Genomic DNA, 21,645 nt, shown 5'->3' on the forward strand with positions numbered 1-21,645 from the left:
AATAGTGTTGGGACAAAAGTATGATATCCAAAAAGTGTGAAAAAATACATAAGTAGCAGCTCTCTACTGTTTTTGTGTGTGTTTGTATGTGTGCATGTGTGTGTTTTAATTACTGAAACACATAAGTTTTCCATTTTTTAATTCTGCCAAGGGGGGGAAATAAAATTAAAACACCATTATCACATTCTGTATTTTATGGTCAGTCTTTTAGATTATAATTTGCATTGTCCAACCTATGGCATTTAAATTGCTTTCATTGCATTTGACCTAAATAAATTTTTAGATGTTTATCTAAACTTCAACTTCCTAAAAACCCTTTATTTTTATTATAATCATGGCTATTTCAGATCAAAATAAACCAGAAAAGTTTAAATTTCAGAAATTTCTAGAACAGAATTTGAATGGAATCAAGTATTTACTAGTGAAAATCTATGGGGTCTTTTATCTAGCTAAAAATGAGATATTTCAAGATTATCTGTTAAAAGTTAGCATGAAAATAAAGTTACATAAATCTGTTTCACTGTGGAATCATAAGGATGATAGGCTGACATATAACCACACACAAGTTAGGTTGGTCTATTTTCTGTCTCTTTGGAGAAAGAATACAAATTAACATTAAAACTAAAATTGAAAATCAGAAAGTAAAATACTAATTATTTTTTAGTTCCATTCTGAATTAGTTGAAACATAAATCTTTAAAAGTCAAACACTTAAATTTAGGCTGGATGAATATGTTTCACTGTATTTAGAAAAAATAAGTAAAATTACCATCAGACACACTCTTCCTCTTTTTAAAATTGCTATTTTTCTTTAACCTATGGGTACCAAAATCAAATACCCATGGGTTACATCTCGTAAGATAATAATAGCTCAGAATAATACTTTTTAACTCATTATGACTAATAGCATTGTGAATAAGATTCTATTGAAATGTTCCAAAGGCCCAGTGGTCTCTCATATAAGCCATATTTTGGCCATGGAACTTGTGATATGCTTGCCTTAATTAAGCTAAGGGTTTCTTAATTTGAATTATATAGAATGAAAGTGATTGAATTAGAAAGTGGTAAATATTAGCATAGTATGTCAAATGAATTCTTAATTGATTTACTAGATATATGTATATAGACTTTACAGAGCTGCCCTTCTCAATTTTATTTTAAGGGCCCTTAAAAAAAACTCCCTAGGATAACAAGGTTATTTATTCAAGACCTCCCTCAAACTTAGAGCACTAGATGTTATAAATATGAGACAGTAGAAACAAGCTAATTTGAAAATTGTGGAATTAATACCTTAGCCAGTGTTTATAGAAACATAAAACTGAAGGAATAAGAGATCTTGCTCAATTTTGCACATGTGCCTGACTTTCACAACTATTTTTTTAGGACTGGCTATGTTATAACTGCTCAAAACATTGACTATTGGTTGGGTACAAATGCTTCAGTATTTCTATCCAGGTATTTATCAGTCTCCTCAGAAAATAAAAAACAAAACATAAAATCACTGTTTGGATGTTTGTTTTATCAACTGAGATTGTGGAAGATGTTTGCTTTCAGTTAGCTTACTAATCTGTCAGAGCAGAAAAGGCCACTCAGCCGGCTCTAAAAAACATCACCAGGTTTGAATTATTTTCAAAACTTACGTTGAGCAAATAAAATCTCTTGGTAGCAATTCACATTGCACTAGAATTTCAGTGATACTTAAAGTTGCCATTTCTGCTTTCTCTTCTCTTTCAAGTAGTTGTACATAATCTCTCTCTCACTTATATAAACTGAGTGTGTGATGTCTTACTTTTGAGTCATTGAGTATCATTGATATGGTACCAAGTTATGTCGCAGAGTAACAAAAACTTGTGATTTGACAATGAATCTTATACAATATTACCTCAGCTAAAAGAGGTGTTTGGTTTGTATGTCTTTTTTTTTTTTTTTTTTTTTTTTTAAGTTTGTCTTACTGGTATGTTAAATATTTTGGGTAAAGTGTGTAAGATAAAAAATTCAATAAAATGTTGAAATAAAACCAGTACTTTTCTCTAGTTGATTCTAGAGAACTGCTCCGGCTGGTAAAAGGTAAGGTATATTTTTTAGGAAGAAGTAAAAATCAAGAAAAACATGTATGTAAAATTAACTATTTTGCTCACCATTTAAAAGTCCTTCTCTAGCATCATAAAAGTGATATAACTGATGTAGTTCATAAAACAAGTAACATGTTTCCTAAAGTATGTTTTTTTGCTTTTTGTTTGCATTATATTTTGTAAAAGTCTTACATGTTACTGTATTTAATCCTCACTACAGCCATATTGCCATTTTTGTAGTTGTGCTGTTTAACTAAGGAGCAAATAGATACAGATAGGTTGTGACTTGTCCCACACTAAGCAACTGGGGAGTGATGACAGCAAAATGGCAAGTAGGAAGCTCTACATTCCTGTCCCTCCATAGAAACGGGGGAAAAAAACACAACAACAAATCTTCAGAACCAACTTTGTCAGAATTCTGGGAAACTGTCAAAAGTTCATGGCAAACAAGTGAGTGCTGAATCAAGAAAAAGGCAACTTGATGGTAGAAAACCTCTGTAGCTTCACTTGCCGTTGTTCCCATCCCCTTCTGGTATTAGTGGCAGTCTTAAAAACAGCAGTTTTTTGTCCTTGGTTCCAGAAGGAATAGAAAAGAAATTACTCAGCAGAAGGCAATGGAATGATATATATACACATATATATGTATATATATATATAAATAGTGCTGGAAATTAAAGACAAACAGCAACAAAAACTGTTAGGCGAGATTCTGTATCTAGCAAAACTATCCTTCAAGAGTGAAGGGGAAATTAAGACATTTCAGATAAATAAAAGCTAATGGAGCTTTTTACCGGTAGAACTTCCCTACAAGAAATATTAAAGGGACTATTTAAGGCTGCAAAGAAAGGAGAGTAGACTATAACCTGAAGCCATATAAAAAAATAAAGAATACTAGTAAAACTAACTATATAGGTAAGTATAAAAGCCAATATTACTGTAGTTTTGGTTTTTAACTCCTCTTCTGTATAATTCTAAAGACAAAAACATGCATCAAATTAATTGTAAATCTATTTTAATGGTCACACGATGTATAGAGATATAACCTGTGACAAGATCAACATAAAGGGAGAAGGAAATGTATAGGAGCACAGTGTTTGTATACTATTGAAATTAAAGTGGTATTATTTAGACGTAGTTGTTAACATGTTTAAGATGTTAATCGTAACCCCTGAGGTAAACACTAAGGAGATATTTTTTTAAATATACAGAAAAGGGATGAAGGTAATCAAAATTGTACAATACAAAAACATTACTTAATGCAAAAAAAAAAAAGTAGTGCAGGAATTTAATGAAAAGCATATAAGACATACAGAACTCAAATAGCTAAATGGCAGAAGTCTATACTTATCTGTAATTACTTTAAATGTAAATGAATTAAACTTCCTATTTAAAAGGCAGAGATTGTCAGAATGAATTAAAAAACATGATACATCTGTATGATGTCTCCAAGAGACTCAGTTTAGATACAAAGACACAAAGAGTTTGAAAGATAAAGATGGAAAAGTATATTCTATGTAAATAATGAAGAGGGTTGGGTGGCTATATTACTATCAGAGAAAATAGATTTTAAATCAGAAGGGGTTACAAGAGACAAAGAAGGACATTATATATTGATAACAGGTTCAATCTATCAAGAAGATAACACAATTATAAACCCATAGGCACCTAACAACAGAGCCCCAGAATATAGTAAGCAAAAGTTGACAGAATTGAAGGGAATAATAGACAATTATCCAATAACAGCTGGACATTCAATACCCAATAATGGATAAAACAGCCCAATAAAAAAGAATGAAAAAGATCAATTAAAAAAAAAGGACTTGAACAACTCTGTAAATCAATTAAGCCTATCAGACATATACAGAACACTTCATGCAACAAAAACAGCATACAAATTCTTCTCAAGTACACATGGAACATTCTCCAGAATAGAACATAGGTTAGGCCACAAAACAATTCTTAATAAATGTAAAAAGATTGAAATGATACAATGTATCTTTTCTGACCACTGTAGAATAAAACTAAAACTAATAGAAGAAAAACTGGAAAACTCAGAAGTTTGTGGAAACTACATGAAGTGCTTAACCTATGGGCAAAAGAAAAAGTCACAAGTGAAACTAAAAAATTCTTTTAAAAAAGATAAATGAAAGTGAAAACAGCATAACAAAATTTATGGGATGTAGTAAAACCAGTGCACAGAGGGAAATTTATAACTGTAAATGCCTACATTAAAAAGGACAAAATGTCTCAAATCAATAACTATACACCTTAAGGAACTAGAAAAAGAGCAAAGTAAACTAAAAGCAGAAGGAAGAAAATAATAAATATGAGAGCAGAGATAAATGAAAATAGAGAATAGAAAAACAATAGAGAAATCAAAAAACAAGTTGGTTTTATGGAAAGATCAATGAAATTGACATATAGCTAGACTGACTTAAAAAAGAGAAGATACAAATTACTAAAATCAGAAATGAAAAGGGGGCCCTTACTTCTGATTTTACATAAATAAAAAGAATTATAAGAGAATACTATGAACAACTGTATGCCAAAAATTACATAACCTAGATAAAATGGACGAATTTCTAAATACACACAAACTACCAAAACTGACTCAAAAAGAAATAGAAAATACAAATAAAAACCTCTCAACAAAGAAAAGCCCAAGACTAGATGGCTTTTCTGGTGAATTCTACCAAAAATTTAAAGAAGAATTAGCATCAATTCTTCTAGAACTTTTCCAAAAATTGAAGAGGAGAGAATGAGTTACTTTCTAACCCATTTTATGAGGACAGGATTGAACTGATACAGAAGACAAAGACACCATAAGAGAAGAAAACTACAGACTAATATCCCTTATGAATACACATGCAGAAATCTCCAACAAAAATACTAGCAAAATGCATTTAGCAACATATTAAAACATTTATACACCATAGCCCAGTGGGATTTATCACAGGAATACAAAGGTGGTTCAATACATGAAAATCAATTGGTGTAATCTACTACATTAAAGAATGAAGGGAAAAAATACACAATCATCTCAATTGATGCAGAAAAATTAGTTAACAAAATCCAACAGCTTTTCATGATAAAAACAACAAACTAGGAATCAGAATTTCTTCAACATGATAAAGCTCATACATGAAAAACCTACAGCTAACATCATACTTAATGGTGAAAGATTGAAAACTTTTTACCCAAGATCAAGAATAAGACAAGGATGCCCACTGTCACCACTTCCATTCAACATACTACTGGAAGTTCTAGCAAGAGCAATTGGCAAGATAAAAATAAAAGACATTCAAATTGTGAAGGAAAAAGTAAAACTATCTCTATTCACAGATGACACAATCTTATATCTAGAAAAATTTAAAGACTCCACAAAGTTTAGTGACTAATTAAATACAAAGCTCGAAATCCGAATTAGGTAGATAGAACTACCATATGATACAGCAATACCATTACTGGGTATATAATCAAAGGAATGGAAATCATCATGTCTAAGGAATCTCCACACTCCCGTGTTTATTGCAGCTCTATTTACAATAGCCAAGTTACAGAACCAACCCAAATGCCACCAATGGATGGCTGAATAAAAAAAAAAAAAAAAAAAAAAACGTGGTAAATATACACAATGGACTCCTACTCTGCCATTAAAAAGAATAAAATTCCGCCATTCTCAGCAACAGAAAGAGAAATATTGCATGTTCTCACTCATTAGTGGGAAGAAAGAAAGAGAGAGAAAGAAGGGAGGGAGGGAGAGAGGGAAAAGAGAGAGAGAAACAAACAACAAACACAATAATACACTGAACTCTCAGAAGGAGAGAAGAGAACTGTGGTTATTAGAAGTGGGGAAAGGGGGAAGAGAGGAAGGGAGGGAGAAATTGGTTAAATGCCTACAAAGAATAAATATGTTTTGCAATGACAAATATGCCAACTATCCTGATTTGATCATCATGTACTATAACAAATACTGATAGTCAATTCTGTATCCGACAAATATGTGTAATCGTTTCAATTAAAAAAGAAAAAGAAACATGAAGAATTAGTCAAAAATACTTAAAAAGTAGTCTTCTTTAGAGCTTAAAAGCATGGATTCTAGAGTCAAGTTATGCAGATTCAAATCTTAGATTTGCCACTTAATTTATGTGGCCTTGGAATAATTATCTGTCCTCAAGATGCTTAGTTTCCTCGTATGCAAAATGGAAATAATACTTATCACTTAGGGTGTTGTGAAAATTAAATGAGAAAATCCATGTGGTCTCATTGCATAAATGGTCTCTGAGGAGGGAGAGAGAGAGAGAGAAATAAAAAAGATGATAGATGATAGAAAGATAGATAAATAGATAGATTAATAAAAAGAAAAAGTAAAAGAAATCTAACCTAGTTCTCATAAGCTTGTTTAGTGTTCTATCATAATGGGACCTCTCAAAGTCAGGAATAAAAGGTCTAATAATATACAGTTCAGGAGAAGAATGATACTAACATTTAAAAGAACTTAGTACAATGCCCAGACCATTAAGAGCTTAAATACATTGTCTCTTATATTCCCTACAGTAAACTTGTGATGTACGTGTTAATAGTATCTTCATTTTACAAATGCAGGAACTAGAATTGGGAGGCTAAGAACTTTGCCCAAGATCATACAGTTAGTAAGTAGTATTGCTAGAATTTGACTTAGACCTTGCTCAAATATTGTACTACTAGGCTGGTGACATCCAACAGGACTAAAGGGTACCACTCTCCTCACTGAAAAACTGCTCCTCAGCTTAATCTATACTGGGGCCTACAATGGAAGGTTTCTGAGAGCTCTTTGGTAGGCACTCCCACAGTCCTCTCCGTTCCCTTCCCTTCTTCAAGTTAGAAACAACCTCTCTCTTAATTCTTTCTGTGACAAATGGGCCTTGTAGTTATCTGTGAGCATCTCTAAAGTTCTCTAAATTTTATATTAGGGATCATGTTTTCTCCCCACTTCCACTACACATGCAGAGACAGACAAGTAGATTACAGACGACAAATGTTGAATGAATAAATTATATAAAATTGTGCACCTGTCCTTGTCTACATATTTTGAAATTTGTTGCCACTAAACTTAGAATTTTAACACTTTTGAATGACAAATGAACTTTGAAAGTCATTTTGATTCAACCTCTCATTTCACAAATTTCTAAACTGAGTTTTAGAGAAATTTGACGATTTTGCTAAACTTACAGAATAACAGAGCTGGTGCTGCCGATCAGGTCTCCCCACACTCATACTAGTCTTTTCCCTACATAACCTGCCTCTTATCTTTCATCTACCACTGACACCTTTCTATTTCCATGCATCTATATGTATAAACACATGAAACTCTTTGAGCTCTGGGACTCTACTTTAAAACAAAATAAAACAAAACAAAAAAAGCTACTTGTAAATTTCTTATTTCATTTGCTAATTTATTTTTACTTTCCATCTTTTGTCTTCATTACTGGTTTCAGTATCTGATACTGTCCTTAGAATTTTCCAAACTCTTTTTTAAGTCTTTACTTTTTTGTACCTAGAACATATGTATCATCCACTACCATTGCTTCAACTGACTTGTGAATGTTTATCATCAGTCCCGATCTCTCCTCTAAGCTCCAGATCCACATCCCTAATTATTTTATACACATTGGCACTATGTTTGCCACTTTTGCCTCAAGTTCAATGTATTGAAAGCTAAATTCATTACCTTTTGTAAACTGATCTCCCTTCTCCATAGTGTCATCATTTTCCAATCATATACAATCAGAATTTAAAATCATCTTCAAGGTGGGGCAAAATGGCAGACTAGAAGTGCCCAGGAAGTAATCCTCCCAAAGAAAGAGACCAGAGCAAGGAAAGGACAGCTACATATAGGTGAGACATCAGTGGAAGAGCATAATGGGAGGGCAGCAAGAGCCTGGTGAAGACTCTGTGGAGCATGAAAACCAAGCAGGATGGTGTAGAGAGAAAGAGGCATGTGGCTTCAGTGGCTGACATATCTATGACACACTAAGATCAGTGCAGGAGGAATTCTCCTCTGTGGGAGAAAGAATCTGCTTGGCCCTGAACACTTCCCAGTGGTGACCCTCCTCTTGCTCCTGCCCCAGCTCTCTCCCCCCACCACCACCATAGTTACCTGTGCAGTTGTCTAGCCCAAGAGCCATGGCCATTCTCCCTACACAGGAGTTCACCCTATGCAGCATACTCCACTACACCCCTCATGCCACTCATGCAGCCCCAATCACCAACCACGTGGCCCAAGCACCCTGCATGGCTCCAACCTTCTACCTGCCTGCATAGATCCATCAGCCCACATGGGCCCTGCCATCTGGCCACCTATGTAGCCCAAGCCACTCCACCCACCCAGCTGCCCTCATGGCCCTGCACACCTGTGTGGGCCCCACCATCCAGCCACCCACAAGCCCCAGCTACCCCAGCTGCCTGTGTGGCCCTAGAAATCCAGCTGCCTGCATGGTCCCAGCTGCAACAGCTGTCCACACATCCCCACCCACATGCATGGGCCCAGCCATTGAGCTTCCTGTATGGCCCCACCTTCCAGCACAGCCTCAGCTACAGAAGTAGTTGCCAGTTTCCCCTGAAACTACTGAGTCTACCTAGAACTACTGAGTCTATCCAGAACAACTGAGTCTACCTGGAAATACTGAAACTTCTTGGTCTACCAAAATTAAAAGAATCCCACCCAGTGGGCAATATATATAAATCTATGAGAAAGAGTCTCTTTCCATTAAAGACACCTCAGAGCAATAGAAGGAGCAACTGCTCCACCAGATGGCCAAATGTCAACATTAGAATACTAGAAACATGAAAAAACAGGAAAACATGACACCACCAAAGGAATACAATAATTCTCAAATATCAGACCCCAAACAACAGTCAAATCCTTGAAATATCTGAAAAGGAATTCTAATTAACAATCTTAAAGAAACTCAGTGAGATACAGGAAGACTCAGATAAACAAAACAACAAAATGAGAAAAACAATCCAAGACATGAAGGAGAAAATTTAAAAAGAGATACATACCATAAAAAAGAGTGTAGCAGAACTCTTGGAATTGAAAGACTCATTGAATGAAATGAAAACTACAATTGAGAGCATGAGCAGCAGGCTATAGCAAGTGGAAGAAAGAATTTTTGATCTCAAAGACAGTCTTTTCAAAATAATCCAGGAGGACAAAAACAAAAACAAACAAAAAGATATTTTAAAATTAAGAAAATCTAAGAGCTAGCCGACAATTTAAGCACACAAACATCCAAGTCATGGGTGTTCCAGAAGGGGAGAAGAAAGGAAAAGACATTGAAAATATATTCAATGAAATAATAGGAGAAACTTCTCAAGTATTGGTAGAGATATGGACTTCCAGATCAAAGAGGATCAACAATCACCAAACAGATTCAATCCAAAAGGTCCTCTCCAAGAAACATTGTAGTCAAACTGTCAAAAGTCAAAGAAAAAGAGAGAATACTAAAAACAGCAAGAGAAAAGTATCTAGTCACCTGCAAGGGAGTCCCCATCAGAGTAACAGCAGACATCGCAGCAAAAATCCTACATGCTGGAAGAGAATAGGCTTATATATTCAAAGGACTAAAAGAAAAAACTGCCAGCCAAGAATATTAGGCTCAGCAAGGCTATCCTTCAGAAATGGAGGGGAAATAATGCACTTCTTAGACAAACAAATGCTGTGGAAGCTCACCACTACATGACCAGCTCTCAAAGAAATTTTTAAGTGAGTCCTGTACCTAGAACCCAAAAAACTATAATCACCACCATGAATTCATGAGAAAGAACATACAACACTGGTAAAACAGATATGCAAATGATAAAGAGAAAGAAACTATACCATACCACATCAAAGAAACAATGAGCACTGAAGACAAACAATAAAAGGAAAGAAAGGAACAAAAGATATCTAAATTGACTATACAAAGAGCAGTTAGATGACAGGAGAAAGATGATAGCTTTCAATAACAACCTTAATTGTAAATGGATTAAATTCACCACTCAAAAGACACAGACTGACTGATTGGATTAAAAAGCTAGACCCAACTATATATGTTCTTCAAGAGACTCACCTTACCTGTAAAGACTCATACAGACTAATAGTGAAGGGATGGAAAAGATATACCTTGCAAATAGAAATAAAAAATGAGCAAAGGTAACTATTCTCACATCAGACAAAACAGACTTTAAATCAGAAACCTTAAAAAAAATGACAAAGAAGGCAATGGCCTTCTATGATGATAAAGGGATCTATATAGCAGAAAGACATAACCATCATAAATATATATGCATCTAACATTGGAGAACCCAGATATGTAAAGCAACACTATTAGACCTAAAGAAAGAGATAGATCCCAATACAATAATAGTTGGGAATCTGAACACCCCTCTCTCAACGTTGTACAGGTAATCTAGGCAAAAAATCAACAAAAAACACAAGATTTAATATATACTTTAGACCAATTGGATTTGGCAATATCAACAGAACATTTCATCCAACAACCACGGAATATGCATTCTTCTCATCAGCACATGAAACTTTCTTCAGTATAGACCACATGTTAGACCACAAATCAAGTCTTAACAAATTTTCAAAATTGAAATCATTTCCAGTATCTTTTTAGACCACAAAAAATTAAAACCAGAAATCTATAGCAAGTGAAACTCTGGAAACCATACAAACACATGAAAATTAAACAGCATGTTCCTAAATGACCTATGGACCCAAGAAGAAATTGAACAGGAAATCAAAAAATTTCTTGAAAGTAATAAAAAAAAAAGGACACATCATAACAAAACCTGTGGGATACTGCAAAAGCAGTACTAACAGAGAAGTTTATAGTAATAAGCAATAAATACTTACTTAAAAGAACAGAAGTATTTCAAATAAAAAACCTAATGCTACAACTCAAAGGACTAGAAAAATGAGAACAATCCAATCCTAAAATAGTAGACAGAAAGAAATAATTAAAATCAGAGCAGAACTAAATGAAATATAGACCCCCCCAAAATGATACAAAAGATTAAAGGGGGAAAAAAGTTGGTCTTTCGAGGAGATAAAAAAAATAAACAAACCATTAGCTCAGCTAACTAAAAAAGAAAAGAGATAACCCAAATTTTAAAAAAATCAGAAATGTAAAAGGAGACATAACAACTGACACAAAAGAAATACAAAGCATTAAAGACTATTAAAAACAACTATATGCCAACATATTTGAAAACTTGGATAAAATGGATAAAATTCTGGATACATAGAAACACCGAGACTGGACTAAGAAGAAATAGAACACATGAATAAACCAATAACTAGCAACGAGATTGAAGCAGGAATCAGCAGTCTCCCAACAAAGAAAAACCCAGACCAGACAGCTTTACTGCTGAGTTCTACTAAACATTTAGAGAGGAATTAATACAAATTCTCATCAAATTATTTCAACAAATTGAAACAGAGGCCATTCTCCTGAACTCATTTTATGAGGTCAGCATTGCCCTGATGACAAAACCAGACAAAGACAGAACAAAAAAAGAAAACTATAGGCCAATATCTTTGATGAACACAGACACAAAAGTCCTCAACAAAAATATTAGCAAGCAGAACACAGCAACACACCAAAAAATTATACACAATGATACAGTGGGATTCATCTCATGGATGCAAGGATGGTTAGACATACACAAGTCAGTAAATGCAATACATAACATCGACAAAGTCAAGCAAAAAAAATATGTGATTATCTCAATAGACACAGAAAAAGCATTTGACAAAATTCAACATCTGTTCATGATAGAGACTCTCAGCAAATTAAGCGTATTAGTCCATTTTTGTGTTGCTATAACACAATACCTGAGACCAGGTCATTTATAGAGAACAGAAGTTTATTTGGCCTATGATTCTGGACCAGCTGCATTTGATGTAGGCCTCAGGCTGCTTCTACTCATGGTGGAAAGCAGCAGACAACTGGCGAGTACAAGCAGATCACACGGCAAGAGGAAGCAAGACAGTGAGAGATAGGGAAGTTCCAGGGTCTTTTAAACAACCCGCTCTTGTGAGAACTAATAGAGCAAGAACTTACTCACTCCTCCCCACTCCTCCAGGGAGAGCATTAATCCATTCATGAGGGATCCTCCCCTGTGACTCAAACAGCTTCCTGCACTGCCACTTTGGGGATCAGATTTCCACTTGAGTTCTGGGAGGACAATACATCCAAACTCCATCATTCTGCACCTGGCCCCCCAAAATTCATGTCACTCCCACATACAAAGTAGAATCATTCCATACCAACAGTCCCAAAAGTCTTAGCTTGTTCCAGCTGCAACTTAAAAGTCCAAAGAAGTCTCATCCGAGACCAAAGGCAAAACTCCTTCCAGCTGTGAAACTGTAAAAACCAAAACCAAATTTATCTACTGCCAAGATACAATGGTAGAATAGACATTGGGTACATATTCTCATTCCAAAAGGGAGGAATAGGACAGAAGAAAAGAGAAATGGGCCCCAAAGAAGTCCAAAACACAGCAGGACATACATTAAATCTTAAAGCTCCAAAATAATCTTTGACTCCAAGTCCTGTTTCCTGGTCACAATGGGGCATCTGAGTGCCCAAAGCATGGGGCAGCCTCACTCCCACTTGGCTGCACTGGTACCTGTGGCTTTTCGAGGCCAATGTTGCACATTGTCAGTGGCCCTACAGTTCTAGGGCCCTAGTGGAAACCCCGCTGCCTTGGCTCTACTAGAAATTTCCCTGATGGGGGCTCTCCGTGTGGGCTCCAACCCCATTTTTCTGCTCAGCATTGCTCTAGTAAATGGCCTCTGCAGCAGCTCCACCCCTGTGGCAGGTCTCTGCCTGGGCCCCCAGGCTTTTTCATATATCCTTTGAAATCTGAGTGGTGGCTGCCATGCCTCCAATGCTCTCATGTTCTTCTGGCCTGTAGACCTAATACAATGTAGACACCACCAGGGTTTCTGGCTTGTGCTCTCCAGAGATGCTGCAAGAACCACACTTGGGCTGCTTGAGGCAGGGCTGCTCCAGCCAGAGCAGCTGGCATGCAGGAAGCAGGTTCCTGAGGGAAGTCGTGCCCCAGGTCTGCCTCTGGAACAACTTGGGCCTCTAAGGCCTCCAGGTCTGTGATGGGAGGCTGTGCACTTCCAGACTTCTGAGATGCCTTTAGGGCCTTTTTCCCATTGTCTTGGCTATTAGCATCTGGCTTCCTCACTGCCAAGCTAATGTCTATAATAACTAGTCAATCAGCTTCACCCTTGCATTTTTCTCCTGCACTCTGCTTCTCTACCACATGGCCAGACTGCAAATTTTCCAAATCTTTATGCTCTGCTTCCCTTCATGCCTTTGCTGCCATAACTCAGCATAGGCTGTTACAAGTAGCCATGCAGCTTCCTTAATGCTTTGCTGCTTGGAAATTTCTTCCATCAAACATTCTTGTTCACAACTCTTAAGCCCCAACTTCCACAAAGTCCAAGGGCATGGACACAATGCAACCAAGTTCTTTGCTATGGCATAGCAAGGGTGATCTTTTGTCCAATTCCTGATAAGTTCCTCATTTCTGTCTGAGACCTCATCATCAGTGTGGCCTTTACTTCCACATTTCTATCAGCATTCTGGTCACAACCACTTAACCAATCTCTAAAATGTTCCAAATGTTCCCTCATCATTTTGTTTTCTCTAAGTCCTCCACACATCTGACTCTCAATGAAATTTAGCCATTATTATGATGGAGTTACAGTTCTGTTGGAAAAATAATAAACATAGTTGTTAAATAAGAAACCCATGACACTTACCAAAAAGCAATTGTTTCTATGAGACTTCAAAGAAAGAAAGATAGATGTGAATAGAAGCAGCGGGGGAAAACTTGGCTAAAAATTCCTTGTGTATATGATAGTGTCTTCTTCATAGCTCCCCTCCTGCTATGTTGTCCATGTACTTAGCATATAAAAAATGCTCAAGAACATTTGCCCTTTGAGTGACTTAGGATTTGAGTAAGGAACCCCAAAGATGGATATAGCATTTGTATACATAAGATGAGAGTATACATTCCTGGTGGGAGCAAAAATTTAGCAAAGATGCAATAGCAGGAATAAGAGTGTCATGAATACTGAGGTAACATTGATTAAACTAGCCACTGCTCATGAAGAGTGTCAGTGAGAGTAATCAGATAAAGACATAAGCACCTGGATGAATATTATGAACTTAATAACTTAATTTATGGTCACTGAGAGTAACTGAGCAGGGAAGCAATGTTAACAAAATGACAATTAAGAATTCATAGCAGTGTAAAATTATAAAAAAAAAATAAAAGGTAAGGCTATGGGGAAAAACTATAAATCACATATGAAACAATAAGAACTTGAATTCCAGTGGTAAAAAGGAGATTAGAAAGGGAGAAACTTTCAATATTATAGATTATTTACAGACACTATTTTACTTCAGTGAGGTAGGCCTTATCCTCATTTACACATGAGAAAACTGAGGTTGAGAGAGATTATTAGTGTGCCATGTAACCAGAATTCAAAACCAGGTTTTCCAGGCTTCAAAAGCATAGTCTTTTTGAAAGTCTTTGATAATTGACTGACTATGAAAGACCTGACAAAGAACTAAAGAAGACTTTATTTTATTTATTGAAACATAATTGATTGTACATATCTGTGGGGGTACAGTGATTTATTATTTGCAAATTTTATAAATATTATTATTATATAATTAAATATACTAATCCCTTCATGGGATCCCATGAGGTAAGTGTTATTATCCTCATTTTATTTTATATATTATTGTATCAGTATTATGTTATAATAACTATAATTTAATATTATAATTATAATAAAGCAATTTATCACCTCGTTCCATTCTAGCACCTAGCACATTTCTTACAGATAAGTATTCAAAAATACAAATTGAATTTATTTACTGCAAGCAAGTAGTTGGTTAAGAGAAGATTATGATTTAACAATGTAGAAGAGGCTCTTTTGATAATCAGATTCTTACATCTAGAAAATGAGTTCGGAACTCTTAGAATTGTCAGCCTGAAATCCAATCCTAGACTAGAAACCATCTAGAGATCTGTCTTGATGGATGGCTCACAGCCTCAGAGCAAACCTGAACTTGTAAAACTACTTAGAGAATCTCTCTACCCCAACCCACCTCCCATTCAGATTCTCCTGGAATCTGATTGAAACTATTTTTAAACAAATATATAACGTGTGCTAAACAAAGCCCATCTCTGGCTATCATAAAATCTTACTCATCTGGCCTACCCTGTTGGTAGAGGGAAAATGTCCATGCTCTCCTCCAATAAGTGTGCCCAGGGAAAATATGCATTTCAAATAGTAAGTGACTTTTTAAAATACTGGCTCAGTCACAAGATTCCTGCATCCAGCAATGAAAACCTAGGGCCAAGGACATTTTATTTCTTTAAAAAGACCTATGATATGCTCCAGCTCATGAGCATATGACTTCTTTGGGCTAGCTGAAGTAGTTCTGAGCCAGGCAGAAAGATATATCTATGACCTAGATCTTGTGGAAAAGGTAAACTTGGCATGATTAAGCTTTAAATAATAATAAAAGGTTCATTCTCAGTTACAAAATTTGCCATTATCGCTACAGAAAAATCTACAATGCTTACATCATTTGCAACCTTTTATAAACTGAAGGGAAGGTAAATTTTAAAAACGATGTCTGTTGAAGAACTTTGAAGGTAGCATTTTCTTAAATTAGATCCTGCAGCTAAATTAAGGTCTTTCCTAGAACAACAAAAAGGCTCTATTTGTGATGGCTCTTTAAAAATACCTAATCCAACTTAAAATTGAAATATTTACAATGCCATACAAGGGTACTTCAAAAAGTTCACAGAAAAAGGGAATTAAAAGATAATATGAATCTTTCCATGAACTTCTTGAAGTTCTCTCATATATCGATGTACCCAGATATAGCCAAACAGGGCAACAATTGATAATTCTACTATCTCTACTTTCCATTGAAATATTCACCTTCAAAGAGTAAGGTAAAAGACAAGTCATATTGGGATAATTAACATTGTGAAAATGTCTATACTACCCAAAGCAACCTATAGATTCAATGTAGTCCCTATGAAAATACCAATGGCATTCTTCAAAGAAATGGAAAAAACAATTTCAACATTCATGTGGAACAACAAAAAAAACCCAAATAGCCAAAGCAATCCTGAGCAAAAATAATAAAGCAAGAGGCATAATACTACCTGACTTCAAATTATGCTACAAAGCCATAGTAAGCAAAACAGCATGGTACTGGCATAAAAAGAAACCCTCAGACCAGTGGAGCAGAATGGAGAACCCAGAAATCACCCCTCATGCTTACAGCCATCTGATATTTGACAAAGGCAACAAAAACATACATCAGGGAAAAGACTGCCTCTTCAGTAAGTGGTCCTGGAGAAACTGATTATCCATATGCAGAAGAATGAAACTAGATATGCACCTCTCACCATATACTAAAATCACCTCAAATGGATTAAAGACTTAAGTGTGAGACCTGAAACTGTAAAATTACTAAGGAAAAATATAGGTGAAACACTTCAGGAACTAAGTCTGGGCACAGACTTTATGAACATGAGTCCCAAAGCACAAGCAACACAAGAAAAAATAAACAAATGAGACTATATCAAACTAAAAAGCTCTGTACAGCAAAGGAAACAATCAACAGAGTGAAATGACAACCTACAGAATGGGAGAAAACTTTTGCTAACTATGCATCCAACAAGGAATGAATATCCATAATATACAAGGAACTCAAGCAATTACACAGTAAAAAAATAAATAACCCAATTAAAAAATGGGCAAAGGAACTGAATAGGCATTTTTCAAAGGAAGACATACAAATGGCCAACAGGTACATGAAAAAATGCTCAACATCACTAGTCATCAGGGAAATGAAAATTAAAACCACATTGAGATGTCATCTCACCCCAGTTAGAATGGCTATGCTAAAAAAGACAGAGAATAACAAATACCGGCAAGGATGTGGAGAGAAGGAAACACTCCTACACTGTTTGTGGGACTGTAAATTAGTACAACCACTATGGAAAACTGTATGGAGGTTTCTGAAACAACTACAGATAAGACCTTCCATACGATCTAGCAATCCTACTCCTGGGTATATACCCAAAGGAATGGAAATCATTATGTCAAAGGGGTACCTGCACTCCCATGTTCATCGCAGCTCTGTTCACAGTAGCCAAGATAGGGAACCAACCTAAATGTCCAACAGTGGATGATTGGATAAGGAAAATGTAGTATATATACACCATGGAATACTACTCTGCCATAAAAAAGAATGAAATTCTCCCATTTGCAACAACATGGATGAGTTTGGAAAAACTTATGTTGAGCGAAATAAGCAAAGCACAGAGGGATGAATACCACATGTACTCACTCATAATTGGGAACTAAGAGAGAAAGAAGGAAGGAAAGAAGACTTCAGTGTTGTGTTGGACTTACAGAGGGAGAGAGCATACCTAGGGATACACAGTGGCGTGGGGAAAGGGGCAGGGGGTGGGGGGGAGGGGATAATTGGGTGGGGACACAGGGTATAATCACAATTTGTGGTAATGGTCATGCTGCCAGTATGGATCTGGCCATCACATCATAGGCATGAGTGGTGACAATTGTTTTGTACCCCATGAATATTCATAACCAATAAAAAAAAGAAATTTCAAAAAATAATAAAACAAAATAAAAGATAAGTCATAGACTGGGTGAAAATGTTTACCAAACATTTATCTGATTAAGGTCATGTATTCCAAATATACCAAGAACTCTTAAACCTCAATAATAAGGAAATAAACAACCCAATTAAAAAGTGAGCAAGAGGTCTGAGCAGACACCCACAAACCTCAAAAAGAAGATACACAAGTGACAAATGATCATATGAAAAGATGCTCAATATCATTTGTCATAGAGAATTGCAAATTAAAACAAGAAAGAAATGACACTACATACCTATTAAAATGGCTAAAATACAAAATTCTGACAACATCAAATGCGGACAAGGTTGCAGAGCAACAGGAATTCTCACTTATTACTGATGGAAACATAAAATGGTACAGCCATTTTAGAAAACAGTTCAGCAGTTTCTTACAAAACTAAACATGGCTTTATCATGCACTTCAGCATTTACCCAATTGAGTTGAAAACTTATGTCCACATAAAAACCTGCACGGGAATGTTTATAGCAGCTTTATTTATAACTGCCAAACCTTGGAAGCAACAGTGATGCTCATCAATAAGTAAACGGATAAACAAACTGTGGTATATCCATACAATAGAATATTATTCAGTGATGAAAAATAAGAGTTATTAAGTTTCAAAAAGACATGGAGGAACATTAAATGCATATTGCTAAGTGAAAGAGATCAGTATGAAAAGGCTATGAACTATATGATTGCCTATAAGGGTAGTACAAAAAGTTTGTGGAAAAATGGAATTAAAAGATAGTATGAATCTTTCCATGAGCTTTTCAAAGCCCCCTCATATATGATATTCCAGAAAAGGCAAAATTGTAGAGAGTGAAATAGTCAATGTTTGCCAGGGGCTCAGAGTGGGGGAGAGAGAGAGGAATGCATAGGTGGAACACAGGATTTTTAGGACAGTGAAACTATTCTGTATGATACTGTAATGTTGGATACATGACATTAAGCATTTGTGGAAACCCATAGACTGTACAACACAAAGAGTAAAAGTTAATATAAAGTATGGACCTCAGTTAATAATAATGTGTAAATATTGGTTTATTTCTTGTAACAAATGTACCACACTAATGCAAGATGTTAACAGGGGAAACTGTGGCAGGGAGGGGGGCATTAGATGGGAACTCTCTGTAGTACCTGCTTGATTTTTCTGTAAATCTAAAACTGTCCTAAAAATAAAGTCTATTAATATTTTTAAAGTTTCCTTTTATCTCTCAATACACTTCTTCTAATGCTAATGTCATATATAACCATAGCAAAATTCACAAGAACAGAAAATTAACATTGAAAATATATTATTAACTAAACTATAGACTTCACTTGAATTTCACCATTTCTTTTTCCCATTAATGTCCTTTTTATGTTCCAGGATCCTGTCCAGAAACTCACATTGCATTTAGTCGTACAAGTCACACAATCTTTCTTTCATGACCTTTACACTTTTGAAAAGTACTTATTAATTATTTCGTAGTTTTCCCCTCAATTTGGATTTGTCTAATATTTTCTCATACTTGTAATGAGGTTATATGTTTTTGGCAAGAATGCCACAAAAACGTTATTGTGTCTTTCTGTCAAGGGATTCATACTGTTGCCATGTCTTATTACTTGTGATGACAACGTTGATCACTTAGTTAAGGTGGTGTCTGCTGAGTTTCTCCTCTGTAAAGCTGCTATCTTTTCCTTGGAAGTTAATATGAGCACCTTGAAAGAGATACTCTGAAACTATTCAAAGTCAATTTATCCTCAAATTTTTACCCACTAATTTTAGTATCCATTGTTGGAGCTTGCCTGCAAGAATTACTGTGGTGTTTACCCAGTGGTAAGTCTCTATTTCTATCTTTCCTTTTAAATTTATTAGTTTAAAAACAGTAAGAAAGAAATTTTCCTTGTCTGCAATTTATTTACTTACTCAATTATTTATTTATACTAGTATAAACTCACAGATAGAAGGGTACATTTAAATATTGAGTTAAACTTCACAAAAAAGGTATTGACATGGATATCTGTGCACCAAATAACACAGTAACCATTTATAAAGCAAAAACTACTAGAGATGCAAAGAAACAGTTAGAAGTTAATGACAGAATATTTTAATATGCCATTCTCGGTATAAAACGAAGTGGATATAAATAAATATTGATATTAAAGCTCTAAACAATATAAACGATCATGTAGACTTTATGGGTATATATCAAATTCCATATTTTGATAATAAAGAACAGACCTTCTCAGTATATCATTGAAACAAAAGATAATAACGGAATGCTCACCAATATCGATCGTATATTAGGCCACAAAGTCAACATCAGTAAGTTCCATAAAGGAGAAATATAAGCAGCATTCTCCAACCATCATAAGATAATACTAGAAACGATTTTTTAAAAAACCTTTAAAAGGCGCTTTTACCTAAAAATTAATAAAATTCTCTACTAAATAGCTCTCGGGAGGCCCACGCCACCACCCAGGTTGGCTAGTCGGCCTCAGGCTCACCCTCCCCAGGCGGCCAATGCACACCCGAGCTGGGCCGCCCGAAGCTTCCCTGCACCCGGAGGGCACGGGCCGCTGCCATCACCCACAGTGCCCCTGTTCCGGAGCCGCCGCTCTTGTCGCTCGTGGGTGCCTCCCTCGCGGCTGTCCTGTCCTAGGGACGATGGTGGGGGGGTCGCAGCCGTGCCTCGGGCTCGCCCTGTATCTGCTGGCGCCACAGACGCAGCGGGCCAAGTCCACGGTGCGCAAGTAGCTGGTGGCGCAGCGGCACTCGGCGGCCGCCCAAGGACAACCAGAACTGCCAGTGAGACCACGAGGCTTTCATGGGCAAGGAAGACTTTAATACCTTTGATCAGCTGACTCCACACCCAGAGGAGAGCAAGTCGAGGCTGGGGATTGTTGTTGTAAGCGACAGTGATGGGGATGGATTTGTCACCATTAAGGAGCTAAAAACCTGGATCGAACGAGAACAAAGAAACATCTGCAACGATGTCGCTAAAGGCTGAAAGGATTATGACAGAAACAAACGATATGTCCCGGGAAGAGTACAAACAAGCTACCTATGGTTACTACCTAGAAAACCTAGCAAAGGTTCAGGATACTTCAGATCATCACACCTTCAAAAAGATGTGGCAAAGGGAAAAGAGAAGGTTCAAGGCTGCAGACCTCAGTGGTGTTCTGACAGCCACTTAGGAGGAGTTCGCTCCCTTTCTGCTGGATGAGGAGTTTGAACATATGAAGGATACTGTGGATTCGGAAAATCCGGAGGACATTGGCAAGAACCGAGATGGGTTTGTGGGTCAGGATGAGTATTTTGCGGGATATGTTTTCCCACGAGGAGAATGGCTCTGAGACAGACTGGGTTTTGTCAGAACAGGATCAGATTAAGGAAGGCAAATTAGACAAAGATGAGATTTGCTTTTGGATCCTTCCTCAAATTATGACCATGCACAGGCCCAGGCCAGGCACTTGGTATATGAATCAGACAAAAAAAGAAAAAGAAAAGAAAATGATGTGAAGCCAACTAAAAAGGCAATATTGGAGAATTGGAACATGTTTGTTGGAAGCCAAGCTACCAATAAAGGCCAAGATCTCACAAAAAGTCATGATAAACTTCAATAGTCCTTCATGTGACAGGGCAGGCTGTCATAAATTTTCTTTTATAATCTTGAATGGTTGCCATAATCTCTAATTGACAGCATTAGGTTCTCCACAAAAAGCATGTTTATACTTCACATAGGGGCAAAAATTATTTTTCACTCAATATTTACTGGAAAATGATCATCACTATTCTTGCAGTTGGATTTCTCTCAAAACATATTAAAATCTTGGTA

General features: G+C 36.2%; 1 pseudogene; it reads left to right on the forward strand.

Moving 5' to 3' along the window:
* The first annotated feature begins 8,449 nt into the window (after positions 1-8,449).
* Positions 8,450-21,433, forward strand: LOC134370546 (reticulocalbin-1-like; annotated as a pseudogene).
* The last annotated feature ends 212 nt before the right edge of the window (positions 21,434-21,645 follow it).

This window comes from Cynocephalus volans, chromosome 2 (genome assembly GCF_027409185.1).
Source record: "Cynocephalus volans isolate mCynVol1 chromosome 2, mCynVol1.pri, whole genome shotgun sequence".
In the NCBI taxonomy this organism is placed as follows: Eukaryota; Metazoa; Chordata; class Mammalia; order Dermoptera; family Cynocephalidae; genus Cynocephalus; species Cynocephalus volans.